General features: G+C 47.1%; 1 pseudogene; it reads left to right on the top strand.

Annotated features, from left to right (window-relative positions):
- Window positions 1-8,563, top strand: part of LOC112446831 (antigen WC1.1-like) — a 32,249-nt pseudogene extending 23,686 nt beyond the window's left edge.
- The last annotated feature ends 5,443 nt before the right edge of the window (window positions 8,564-14,006 follow it).

Genomic DNA, 14,006 nt, shown 5'->3' with positions numbered 1-14,006 from the left:
GGCATGAGGGCACGTTGATCCAAAGACGCAAAGAGAAGAGCGCCCCAGTGAGTGGGAGAGAGAGCAAGCGAGCTAGCTTTGGCTCCTCTTTTTATATGTTTTTTTTTTTTTCTCCCTGGGCCTGTCTTAGGTAAATTGGGCCAGCCAAGAGTGTTGTTTGTTTTACCTGAGGTCCTCACTCCAGTCCTCGGACCTTCTTTTGTTCTATTTTCGCAGGCTTTTCCCTTCCCTGTCTTTTAGCCACCGCCATTTTGGACTCTTTCTTCCTATTCTACCTACCTAACATTACTTTCGCCACCTCATGAGAAGAGTTGACTCATTGGAAAAGACTGATGCTGGGAGGGATTGAGGGCAGGAGGAGAAGGGGACGACAGAGGATGAGATGGCTGGATGGCATCACCCACTCGATGGACGTGAGTTTGAGTGAACTCCAGGAGTTGGTGAGGGACAGGGAGGCCTGGCGTGCTGCGATTCATGGGGTCGCAAAGAGTCGGACACGACTGAGCGACTGAACTGAACTGAACATTACTTTCACTCACTTCTATTGGTTACTAGGAATTCACGAAGGTCAGCAAAGCTTCAAGAGGAGTCATAGATCTGAATTCTCAGTGGATATGACAGTAAAGATTTTGCAGATATGTTTAAGAACTTCCAACCCTCCCAGCCCTCTGATCATTGCTGTTTCTGCAGGAAACCAGGCCCAGGTGCTGCCCCAGTCCAACGATTCCCGCTCGGAACCAGCAGGCTCTGCGGCCTCAGAGGAGAGCGCCCCCTACTGCTCAGGTGAGGGTCCCACAGGACAGAAGACCCTTCTCAACCCCTGGGGTCACCACCCCACTGTCCCAATTCTCTCTCCTCAGGCAGCAGACAGTTCCGCCTGGTGGACGGGGGCAGTCACTGCGCCGGGAGAGCGGAAATCCTTGACCAGGGCTCCTGGGACACCATCTGTGATGACGGCTGGGACCTGGGCGATACCCACGTGGTGTGCAGCCTTATTGAGGGCTGTGGAGAAGCCCTCAATGCCATGGGGTCTGCTCACTTCGGAGCGGACTCAGGGCTCATCTGGCTGGACGACCTGAATTGCACAAGAAAGGAGTCCCACGTGTGGAGGTGCCCTTCTCGGGGCTGGGGGCAGCACTACTGCAGACACAGGAGGATGTGGGGGTCATCTGCTCAGGTCTGTGCTGCACACTGTCCACAGTCTGGGGGATGGGTAGAACCCTGGAGTACCGGGGTCTAAGCCCTGAGGGAGAGATGCTGAAAGGACCAGAGATGGCGGCTTCCTCCCATTGAGCCTGACTTTTCAGCAGACCTGAAGAGGAGGTGCTTTCACTTCCTCCTGCATCAGCTGAGATTCTGGTCCTTTCTTCTCACCAGTGTTTCGTGGCAGAGCCGTTTCTCACAGTTTCCATGTGAAAGTAGGGCTCTTTCCTCTGTTCCCTGTGGTAGTACAGTCTGGAGATCCTGTAGATGTTGTAATGAAAGCACAATCTTACTCTGTTCAGTTCTGTATGCTAGGAGTCTGATGAGGCTCTCCGTGGGCCAACATCCCAGTGTCCACAGGGCTGCGTTCTTCCTGAAGGGTCTGGGGAGGACTCCTTTCCCAGCCTTTCCTGGCTTCAGTGTGGCCTCATTTCTTGTCTCAGAGCCCTCTTTCTTCTTCTTCAGACAACATTCTCTCCTCTGACCTTTCCTCCATGTCTCAACTTCCTCTGTTCAGTTCAGTTCAGTTGCTCAGTCATGTCCGACTCTTTGTGACCCCATGAATCACAGCACGCCAGGCCTCCCTGTCCATCACCAACTCTCGGAGTTCACTGAGACTCATGTCCATCGAGTCAGTGATGCCATCCAGCCATCTCATCCTCTGTCGTCCCCTTCTCCTCCTGCCCCCAATCCCTCCCAGCATCAGAGTCTTTTCCAATGAGTCAACTCTTCACATGAGGTGGCCAAAGTACTGGAGTTTCAGCTTTAGCATCATTCCCTCCAAAGAAATCCCAGGACTGATCTCCTTCAGAATGGACTGGTTGGATCTCCTTGCAGTCCAAGGGACTCTCAAGAATCTTCTCCAACACCACTGTTCAAAAGCATCAATTCTTCAGTGCTTAGCCTTCTTCACAGTCCAACTCTCACATCCATACATGACCACAGGAAAAACCATAGCCTTGACTAGACGAACCTTTGTTGGCAAAGTAATGTCTCTGCTTTTGAATATGCTATCTAGGTTGGTCATAACTTTCCTTCCAAGGAGTAAGCGTCTTTTAATTTCATGGCTGCAGTCACCATCTGCAGTGATTTTGGAGCCCAGAAAAATAAAGTCTGACACTGTTTCCAATGTTTCCCCATCTATTTCCCATGAAATGATGGGACCAGATGCCATGATCTTTGTTTTCTGAATGTTGAGCTTTAAGCCAACTTTTTCACTCTCCTCTTTCACTTTCATCAAAGGCTTTTTAGTTCCTCTTCACTGTCTGCCATAAGGGTGGTTTCATCTGCATAACTGAGGTTATTGATATTTCTCCTGGCAATCTTGATTCCAGCTTGTGTTTCTTCCAGTCCAGCGTTTCTCATGATGTACTCTGCATAGAAGCTAAATAAGCAGGGTGACAATATACAGCCTTGACATACTCCTTTTCCTATTTGGAACCAGTATGCTGTTCCATGTCCAGTTCTAACTGTTGCTTCCTGACCTGCATACGGGTTTCTCAAGAGGCAGGTCAGGTGGTCTGGTATTCCCATCTCTTTCAGAACTTTCCAGAGTTTATCGTGACCCACACAGCCAAAGGCTTTGGCATAGTCAATAAAGCAGAAATAGACGTTTTTCTGGAACTCTCTTGCTTTTTCCATGATCCAGCGGATGTTGGCAATTTGATGTCTGGTTCCTCTGCCTTTTCTAAAACCAGCTTGAACATCTGGAAGTTCATGGTTCACGTATTGCTGAAGCCTGGCTTGGAGAATTTTGAGCATTATTTTTCTAGCATGTGAGATGAGTGCAATTGTGTGGTAGTTTGAGCATTCTTTGGCATTGCCTTTCTTTGGGATTGGAATGAAAAGTGACCTTTTCCAGTCCTGTGGCCACTGCTGAGTTTTCCAAATTTGCTGGCATATTGAGTGCAGCACTTTCACCGCATCATCTTTCAGGGTTTGAAATAGCTCAACTGGAATTCCATCACCTCCACTAGCTTTGTTCGTAGTGATGCTTTCTAAGGCCCACTTGACTTCACATTCCAGGATGTCTGGCTCTAGGTCAGTGATCACACCATCATGATTATCTGGGTCATGAAGATCTTTTTTGTACAGTTCTGTGTATTCTTGCCATCTCTTCTTAGTATCTTCTGCTTCTGTTAGGTCCATACCATTTCTGTCCTTTATCGAGCCCATCTTTGCATGAAATGTTCCTTTGGTATCTTTGATTTTCTTGAAGAGATCTCTAGTCTTTCCCATTCTGTTGTTTTCCTCTATTTCTTTGCATTGATCACTGAGGAAGGCTTTCTTATCTCTTCTTGCTAGTCTTTGGATCTCTGCATTCAGATGCTTATATCTTTCCTTTTCTCCTTTGCTTTTCGCTTCTCTTCTTTTCACAGCTATTTGTAAGGCCTCCCCAGACAGCCAGTTTGCTTTTTGCATTTCTTTTCCATGGGGATGGTCTTGATCTCTGTCTCCTGTACAATGTCACGAACCTCATTCCACAGTTCATCAGGCACTCTATCTATCCGATCGAGGCCCTTAAATCTATTTCTCACTTCCACTGTATAATCATAAGGGATTGGATTTAGGTCATACCTGAATGGTCGAGTGGTTTTCCCTACTTTCTTCAATTTAAGAATTTGGTAATAAGGAGTTCATGATCTGAGCCACAGTCAGCTCCTGCTCTTGTTTTTGTTGACTGTATAGAGCTTCTCCATCTTTGGCTGCAAAGAATATAATCAATCTCATTTCGGTGTTGACCATCTGGAGATGTCCATGTGTAGAGTCTTCTCTTGTGTTGTTGGAAGAGGGTGTTTGTTATGACCAGTGCATTTTCTTTGCAAAACTCTCTTAGTCTTTGCCCTGCTTCCTTCCATATTCCAAAGCCAAATTTGCCTGTTACTCCAGGTGTTTCTTGATTTCCTACTTTTGCATTCCAGTCCCCTATAATGAAAAGGACATCTTTTTTGAGTGTTAGTTCTAAAAGGTCTCTAAACACAGTCAAAAAGAGAACTCCAGTTTTGCAGATGGTAGGTCTAAGGATGTTATTGTGTGTATGCATGTTGAATTTTTCAGTCATGTCTGTCCCTTTGTGACCCCACGGACTGTAGCCCACCAGGTTCTCTTGTCCATGGAATTCTCCAGGAAAGAATACTGGGGTGGGTTACCATTCCCTTCTCCAGGGGATCTTTCTGACCCAGGGATCGAACCTGGGGCTACTGCATTGTAGCAGATTATTTACCATCTGAACTACCAGGGAAGCCCAAGAATATGATTACATTGGGTTTACTTGGTTAATGCATAATGTTGCAGGTTAATATCACCATCCCAAGGTCCTAAGTTTCTAGTCTTAAAAATATCTGGAAAGTCTCTCTTGAAAGGTAACATTGACAGCTTCCAGGGATTAAGACTTAGACAATTGTGGTTCAATATTCTGCCCACTTCCCCAATATCCATATCACTTCCCTTTCACATACTTTTTTAGAGGTTTTGTCAGGAAGAATGATTCATCTCCTCTCCCTATAGAAGTCCAGGTTGGTCTTCCTCTCTGTTCGTATCCACTACATCATTGTAGTAGAAGTAGAAAGACAGACGTTAAAGGACAAAGTCAGTTGAACTGGAGACAAATCTTGTCTTCAGTGTTGTCACCTAGTGGGTATCTCCTCCTCAGCAGGGTCAGGAATTTATGGTCACAGTTTCTTGAGGAGAGGAAAACCCAGAGCACTGAGCAGAGTGCTAACTGTGTCCTGTCTCCTCCTATTTCAATCAGAGTTCCTGGCCCTCAGGATGGTGAATGAGGACCAGCAGTGTGCTGGGAGGCTGGAAGTTTTCTACAATGGGACCTGGGGCAGCGTCTGCTGCAGCCCAGTGGAAGACATCACCTTGTCCATGATCTGCAGAGAGCCTGGCTGTGGGGACAGTGGAACCCTCAACTCTTCTGTTGCTCTTAGGAAAGGTTCTAGACCCCGGTGGGTAGATGGAATCCGGTGTCAGAAAACTGATACCTCTCTCTGGCAGTGTCCTTCTGACCCTTGGAAATACAGTTCTTGCTCTCCAAAGGAGGAAGCCTATATCTCGTGTGCAGGTGACTTACTGTCTGTTTTTGTGTCTGTCCCAACCCTGTAGGGTGTTGTTAGAGTGATTTTATATTTTCCAATCTAAGGGATGAGTTGAAATTGACTCTACAAAATGTGCATGTGTGTGTTTGTGTATCTCTGTGTCTGTTTGTTTGCTTTTGTTGTGCGATGTGGAGACTGGTAAACAAGTAAATAGAGAAAGTTTTTTGAACTGGTGCTAAGATGCAGTGAATGTCTCAGCCCAGTAGATAATGAGCCTCTGTTTACACCTGTTATTTGGATTGAGCCAAGGACCTTAGATAATATTATTTGGGGACAGGACCACCCTCAGCTGTTCCTGATCCACTGTTTCCCTGTTGTGTGCAGGAAGAAGACCCAAGAGCTGTCCAACTGCTGCCCCCTGCACAGGTGTGTCAGCCCCGCCTCCTCCCCTGTGGCTCCCAGGGGCTCCTTCCTCCCACCAGGGGAGTCACAGGAGGGGCTGCTGCCTTTTCAGACAGAGAGAAGCTGAGACTCGGAAGGAGACAGCGAGTGCTCAGGGCGGGTGGAGGTGTGGCACAGCGGTTCCTGGGGCACCGTGTGTGATGACTCCTGGAGCCTGGCAGAGGCCGAGGTGGTGTGTCAGCAGCTGGGCTGTGGCCCGGCCCTGGAAGCTGTGCGGGCTGCAGGGTTTGGCCCTGGAAATGGAAGCATCTAGCTGGACGAGGTGCAGTGCGGGGGCTGGGAGTCCTTGTGAGACTGTGCTGCGGAGCCCTGGGGGCAGAGCGCCTGCAAGCATGAGGATGCTGGTGTGAGGTGCTCTGGTGAGTGAGGGACTCGGGGTCCACCCTGGGTGAGCTGGGGCAGTGCAGGGGCAGTGGGCTGGGCTGGGGGTGGTGGGGAGTTTGTGTTCAGACAGTGTCCTGGTCCTGGAGCCCTGATCTAGGATGGGGGAGCCAGGAGGACTGGACATTGATGTTGTGGAGACTGAGGGGTGATTTCAGGCTCAGGAGGGAAAAATGAACTGCCCCGCATTCTGGCCAATCACCCTGCTCCAGACTCCTGTTTTTCTCTTTAGGTGCAAGGACAACATTGCCCCTGAGTACAGCAGGTACTGTGGTCCATCCACAAGCAGGGGAGAATACTCAAATACTGGGGACCTGTTCTGTGGGCTCTCCGACAGCTCAGGAGAGGAAAGAGCCTGAGGAGCCCTGGCTGGTGGGGAGGAGTCGGGGCATTACTTTGGGGAAATCCCCTGCTTTGGTTCCCAGGGTCAGAAGGTTGTCATACCCAGAATCCAAGTGAGTCTGGTTCCCATGGTGCAGATTCTAAGGTTGTCCCACCTGTCCTTGAGTGTTGCTCCTCATCTGTGAGGTGCAGGTCCCAGGACTGTTTGACACTCTGTCTCCTGAAGCCCAAGGAGAAGGGAAGAGGTGGGTCTTCAGAAGCTATCTCGACAGGGCATCTCCCTGATAATCCCCAGCTCTGCCTCAGCTGGAGTGGAGTTGACTTGTCTCAGGATGAGACCTGGAGAACCCCAGTCACTGTCAGTGCACTTGGGTCTGAGGCTGGGATATCATTGTCCGGAGCTCCCTGGAAATGCTGGCACAGGGGGTTTCTCTGTGCCCAGGACCTTCTCCAGCCCTCTTGCCTGTTCTCCTTAGGGACCAGAACAACCTCAAATCCTCTCCCTGGCATCTTCTCCCTGCCTGGGGTCCTCTGCCTCATCCTGGGGGCCCTTCTCTTCCTGGTCTTCGTCATCCTGGTGACTCAGCTGCTCAGATGGAGAGCAGAGTGCAGAGGTGGGCTGCAGGGGGAACTGGGGACCAGGGAGAGTATGTGGAGGCAGGAGATGGGGCAGGTGTGAGCAGGGGAACCTGGGCCAGGTCTCTGTTCTGAGTCTGCAGAACTCAATATGCTCCATGCTGAGCTCTAAGGGTTGAATAGACAGAGGTTCTTAGGACTGGGGCGTGAACTCTCATAAGTCATGGCCTCTCTTATGAGACCAAAAAGAGTTGGGGCTGAACTGTGGATTCAGGTGACAGGGGAGAAGGTGCCAAAACAGTACATGGAGTGGGAGACAATGCCGAGGTTCAGGCAGCCCTGTGTGAGCACAGGGGAGATGAAGGGTGGGCCTGTTGGATCGGGGTGTTTGGGGCAGCATCTCTGACCTGCTGAGCATCTCTCAGCCTTATCTAGCTATGAAGATGCTCTTGCTGAAGCCATGTATGAGGAGCTTGATGACCTTGCAACACGGAAGGAGTGTCTTCTGGGCAGCCCAGGTGGGTGTCTCTGCCTTCCCTCCTTGGACTTCTGGTTGTCACCACTCACTGGCTGTGCATGTCTTCTCAGCATCAGCAGACTCCACTCATGCCCCAGGCTCACAGAGGTGGCTCCTTCAAAGTGGCAGGATGGCCTCTCACAGCCCTCTGAGCCCCCAGCCTTCATCTACACTGCAGGAGCCAGACCTGTCCCTTCTCAGCTGTAACTCAGGCCCTGTGGGTGTGGGAGGGTCATTCTGTGTGCTGTGTGATGTTTTTCTCCACTTTAGGCTTCCTGTCAGATGGTGAGGACAGCCATGACTCCAGATCTGCTCCAGGTAATAGAGGTGGACCTGCTTCAGCTGAGTGTTGGGAGGAGAGTCCCTCCTCATAGAGAGGATATGTAACGGGAACAGTCTTCCTTTGATGGACCAGAGGGATCCCTTGTGTCCAGATTGGGTCTGTCCTTCTCCTTCTCTGGCTGTTCTGTGATGTCTCACATTTGGGGCTGGGCTGTCTGTGTTCAGAATCACAAGTGACACACACTGGTTTTAAAAATAACATCTGTAAAGCACAGTTTGTCAAAATATTTTAGTAATGTTCAATGGTGGGAGAGTTGCTTTGAGATATATATTTTCAATCAGGAAATATTAAGATATGCAAAATCATGTTTTGGTTTATGGACACATCAAAATGAAACATGGTCTCAGAGAAAAAAATCTTTTGAAACAAGGAGTGACTGGTGCCTCTATTTAGCAGCTCAGAAATTCTGGGTCAGGAGGGATCTTAGGTATTTCCCAGACCAACCCCCTTACTGTGGTTTCATCTGACCCTTGCTCTGCCCTCAGAAGCCCCAGATCAGAGGACTGATGCCCCTGGTGAGGATTACAATGATGCTGAAGAGGTACCAGTGCCTGGGGCTCCTCCTGCCTCTCAGGGGAGTGAGGAAGAAGTGCTCCCAAAGAAGGAAGATGGGATGAGGTCTCAGACAGGTGAGTGGGATTAGCTGATCCCCTGTAATCTTTGGTCTCTGTCCAGGAAAGTGTGAATTTGAGCTCCTCAAGGCCAAGCCTCTCTACAGTTTCAAAACATGGGCAATCTCATGCTTTTGATGGGCTTCCCTGGTGGCTCAGGTGGTAAAGAATCTGCCTGCAATGCAGGAGACTGGGGTTTGATCCCTGGATCAGGAAGATCCCCTGGAGAAGGGAATGGCTACCCTCTCCAGTATTCTTGCCTGGAGAATCCCATGGACAGAAGGGCCTGATAGGTTACAGTTCATAGCGTTGCAAAGAGTCAGACACAGCTGAATAACTAGCACTTCACTTCACAACCATATGCTATCTTTAACGATGTCAGACTCCTTGGGGATGAGGAATCACTGTATTTTTAGCATTTATGTCTCCATAATGTATGGAGATGGAGAATGCAATGGCAACCCACTCCAGTATTCTTGCCTGGAGAATCCCAGGGACAGAGGAGCCTGGTGGGCTGCCATCTATGGGGTCGCACAGAGTCAGACACGACTGAAGTGACTTAGCAGCAGCAGCAGCAATGCATGGAGAAGGGAATGGCGACCCACTCCTGTACTTTTGCCTGGAAAATCCCATGGATGGAGGAGCCTGGTAGGCTACAGTCCATGGGGTCGTGAAGAGTTGCACCCGACTGAGCAACTTCACTTTCACTTTTCACTTTCATGCATTGGAGAAGGAAACGGCAACCCACTCCAGTATTCTTGCCTGGAGAATCCCAGGGACAGAGCAGCCTGGTGGGTTGCCATCCACGGGGTCACACAGAATCGGACATAGCTGATGTGACTTAGCAGCAGCCGCAGCTCTATAATGCAACATAAATTTTCACTTTATATGTGATATGCTTGCATTAAAATGTATAGATTAGGGACTTTTCTGGTAATCCAGTGGTTAGGACTCTGCACTTTCACTGCTATGGCCTGGGTTCAATCCCTGGTGAAGGAACTAAGATCCCACAAGCATTGTGTAGTGGCCAAAAGAAATAGATCGCTTATAGATTAATTGAGCATATTTATGAAATCCAAAAATAGACAAGTGTTTTTTATAACATCTCAGTGCTGTCCTGTATATGAAAGATAGAGATTTAAAAACTATCGCAGTATTGAAATTTGTGAGGCATTCTGGTAATTTAAGATTAGCTCTGTTTATAAGGTTGCAATGACATGTACAGAGTCTATGGTATATGGTGGCCTTAACATTAAGCCATGTGGGTGGATCATTGTGTCGGGGGAGTGTGTGATTTCCTTGGTTCTGTCTCACTACAGCAAAAATTTAAAGTGGCAGATGGACCAGAGTTACAGCTCAGTTATAGCTCAGTTTTATTTGGCAAGCAAAGGAAAATACATCCTTGAGGTGTGAGGGCAGGTTGACCCAAAAGAAGCAAAGAGAGGTGATGATAGAGGCTCAGTTTTGGCTCTTCTTTTTATATGTTTTGTCTCCTCCCCTGAGCCTACTCTATGTAAACTGGGCTAGCCAGGAGGGCTCTTTGTTTCACCTGAGGTTCTCATTCCAGTCCTTGGACCTTCTTTTGTTCTATTTTCGTGGGTTTTTCTCTTCTTTGTCTTTTAGCCACCGCTATTCTGGACTCCTTTTTCCCATTCTAACTACCTAACAATTGATTCAGAGTTTGTGATCAGCTAAGGTCTAATTTCCTCCAGATATTTTAGTGGTCAAGAGAAAACATTCTTTCTCTGGAAAGGAGCATTTCTCCATCTGAGGGCCTGTGTGGTCCCTGGGAGGGGCCATCTGTGGCTGCACCCGTGATACTCTTTGTGGACATTTAGGAACATGCATCAAGGCTACTAAGAGCAGAGTTGGTTTGTGATTGAGGAACTCAGAATTCTCCTGTCTCCACTCTCCATCTAATTGTGATTTCACGTTTGTCAGTTGTGAAAGGAGAACATTTAAATTCATTGTTATGCTCTTACAATTCCTGGGCATTTCATTGCTGATTGTGTAGCCTGAAGGCAGATCTTCACATACCTCCTGTGTGAGCACAGGTCTCCTGTGATGCAGGGTTTCCACAGGAGCTGAAGTCCCAGAGACCACATGGACTGGGTCTGAGAGGACAGCTGGGATCCATCCTCATTGTAACTGACATGAAATAGTCTGAGTTTCCCTGCCCACACCTGGGTCCCAGGGATGGTTTGTTATCACAACTTGCTTAACTAGCTTCCACCGCACTGTTTGGTCCCCTTGTCTCAGTTCTAATCATAGTTTTCTTTACTATTTCAGGCTCTTCTCTGAATGTCTTTAGAGAGGAAGCTGATCCTGGGGAAGGAGAAGAGAGCCCCGGCTGCTCCAGGGGGAGAAAAGGGACCCTGGATACGATGATGTTAAACTCAGTGCCCCTGAAACTTGCAGAGTGACTTTCCTGTGATTTGTATTAAATACAAGATAATGCCTCAGATATTCTAATTGTCTGTATTCAATAGAGTAGTGGTGACTTGTGATTGTGTTATATGGAAATTGCTCAAAATGAAATATTCTGAATAAAGTGGCTTTTTTTGCTTTGTTAATAATTACCACGTTCCATGTCAAATGATTTTAGAGGATTGGTCCGCAGACACCATTTTCCTCAAAGGAAATACACAATGAGTGCACTGCCCTGTTTTCTCACCTTCTTCAAAGGCTAATGAGGCCATGACTTAGCCCAGGAACACAGATGCTCTGGGTCACTCTTACTTAGAAAAAGTATCTAAACTTGGTCCACATTCATACCCTCCGTCCTAGCAAGATGACTTTGTTGACCAAAAAGTATAGTCAGAACCTGTAGAATTATTTTATTTGGTGGGAATGCTTAAGACTTCAAGCCCTGGAGATATAGAATCTCAGTAGCTCTGAGAAAACTGCTCCAAAGAGGCAGCAGGGGAAGTCAGGCTGTATGCAATTTTGCAACAAAGGGAGCAGGCAGTCTGAAGATCAAAGACCAGGTACCAAGTTAAGGAATGTAGCGTTCTATGTATGTATGGGAAGATGCAAGCCTCTGGTCTCACTGGATTCAATTTTTCCATATGCAGCTCAGCTATCTGGGGCCAACCCTGTTTCCCGGCTCACCTTAAGGAGTGGCAGGTGGTTGCTTCTTGCTTTCCCCCAGCTCCTCAGCAATCACCATGGGGGGTGGCAGCATCCCCTGGATCAGTTTTGGGAGCCCTCATTCACATTTGGAGACCAGAAATCATTGATGGCTGTGACATTTCTTGTTTATTGATATGGCAGGAGATATTTTCATTTCACAAACTCATGGAAAAAACCCAATCCTGAACATTCCTGTATGTTCTTCCCTGAGATGTCACATCACCTGTTTTTAACCTGTTCTTGGTCACCAGACTTCTGTGTGGGTTTCAAAGTGGGAATTTGCTGGTGGGAGAGAATGGATACAGCTTTCCTTATTCTGCTCAAGTGTTCATGGGTCAATTAAAACTCTAACTCTAGGTAACTACGTCTGCCTTTTCATCTCTCATTCCCTAGGTTACTTTATCTGTTTATTCCTCAAGCAGATATAGATTCCTCCTTGCTCTTCTCCCATGTCTAGTCCAAATCCTTATGAATCCATTCTTTCCATCCCTGCCTACTGTTTCTTCAGAACATTGCCATTTCTTGTCTGTCCAATTATCTATCCCTTTGAGCAAATTATATCAGTTCATTCTCTAAGTTGATGGATGGCAAATTGGTGCTCACCCACACCCTGCATCCATGTGGGGCAAGAGGGCAAGAAAGTGAGACCTAGACAGAGGGGATCCAGAAGAAGAGATAGATGTGAAAATCAGGTACGTTGTCTATTTACGTTTCAAAGATGTGGATGGAGGGGTCTGATATGACTGAATTCTTAAAGGAAGAATTTCAGACTAATGGGCTCCTCTGAAAACAAATTGTTTCAAGATTCCTTTAATCTGGTTACTACTGAAAAAGTAAACGTGATCCTGCTGTGATTCTTCAGGGTAGAGAGAGCTGTCACGTAGGAGTGGCCAAGTAAAGATTACATTTCACAACACCCCCTTCCCCCTCAATTCCGTTATGAACATGTGGAGAGGCTGCTGAACTAATCTAAGACCTGAGAGTGATGGCCTGGTTGTGAGTTGAACCCACCCAGTTCCTGGCTGATGGCTCTGCATGGTGTCCAGGGCTCCGACCTACAGTCATGTTTGCAGTCTTCATAGTTCTAGGCTGTGCTTGGAGATGGGAAGATGCCCAGGACTTCTCCCAGGGCAGCTCACATGGCTGTTCACCACTGGAAAGTGATGAAATAAATGACATATGATGAAAGAAATAAAGTATATCCACCAAGAAGCTCAGGGAGCTCCAAAAAATGCAGATAAACAATCAAATCCAGGGAAAGAATATGTGAACAAAATAAGATTAAAAAGTTATTTATTATTATTATTGTTTTCAATTTTTGGTCTCACTGGGTCTTTGTTGACACACATGGGCTTTCTCTAGTTGTGGCAAGCAGGCACTACTCTTCTTTGTGGACAGCAGGCCTCACTGTGTGGGGGCTTCTCCTGTTGTGGAGCACAGGCTCTAGGTGCACAGGCTTCAGTACTTGTAGCATGCCGGCTCCTATTAGCAGTTTGCGGGTCCTAGAGCACAGAGTGGTTGTGCATAGGCTCTGAGTTGCTCTGCAGAATAAATTCCATTTTTTGTTTTTTCTGTATAGAGACTGAAATCATAAAAACGGAAGCAACCAGGGAGTTTGCTGTTGGTTTAGTGGTTAGGATTTGATGCTTTCACTGCTGTGCCTGTATTCTATCCTGGTCAGGCAACTGTGCAAGAGGCAAAAAAAGAGATCCCTCAAGCTGTGCAATGAGGCACAAAAAGAGAAGGAACCAAACAGAAATTCTGTTGCTTAAGATTACAATGAATGAAATGCACAAAATAAAAAAATGCTACAGAAAGCACCAGCAACAGCATAAAAATCTTTGAGGCACAAGACAAGAAAATTGAAATTAGCCAGCCAGAGGACAAAGAAGCAAAAAGAATGAAAAAGTGTGAAAGAACCTGTGCGAACTTTGGGATAACATTCACAGTAACAACCTGCACATTATTGGAGTCCCAGAAGGAGGAGAGGAGGGGAAAGGGACAGAGATTGTACTTAAAGAAATAATACCAGATAAGTTACACATCTGATGAGACTTAGGCCTCCAAGTTCATGTAGCTAATAGGTCACCTCTCAGAGTTCACTCAAAATGATCGTCTCCAAGACACATTGTTTATAATCAAGACAAAGAGAATTTTAGAAGCATCGAGAGAAAAGCAAATGCTCACAAAAAAGGAATTCCCTTAAGAATATCAGTGGACTTCTGAGAAGAAACCTGTCAAGCCAGGAGAGAAAGGGATGATATATTCAAACTGAAGAAAGTAAACCTGCCAGCCAAGAATACTTTTCTCAGGAAGGTTGTCTTTCAGAAATGAAGACGAGATAAAGACGTTCCCAAACAAACAACAGTTGAGGGAGTTCACCAACACAGGTTTGTCTT

Source organism: Bos taurus, chromosome 5 (genome assembly GCF_002263795.3).
Source record: "Bos taurus isolate L1 Dominette 01449 registration number 42190680 breed Hereford chromosome 5, ARS-UCD2.0, whole genome shotgun sequence".
Lineage (NCBI taxonomy): Eukaryota > Metazoa > Chordata > Mammalia > Artiodactyla > Bovidae > Bos > Bos taurus.
Note: the sequence above shows the minus strand (reverse complement) of the source record. Positions and strands in the feature narration are given on the sequence as shown.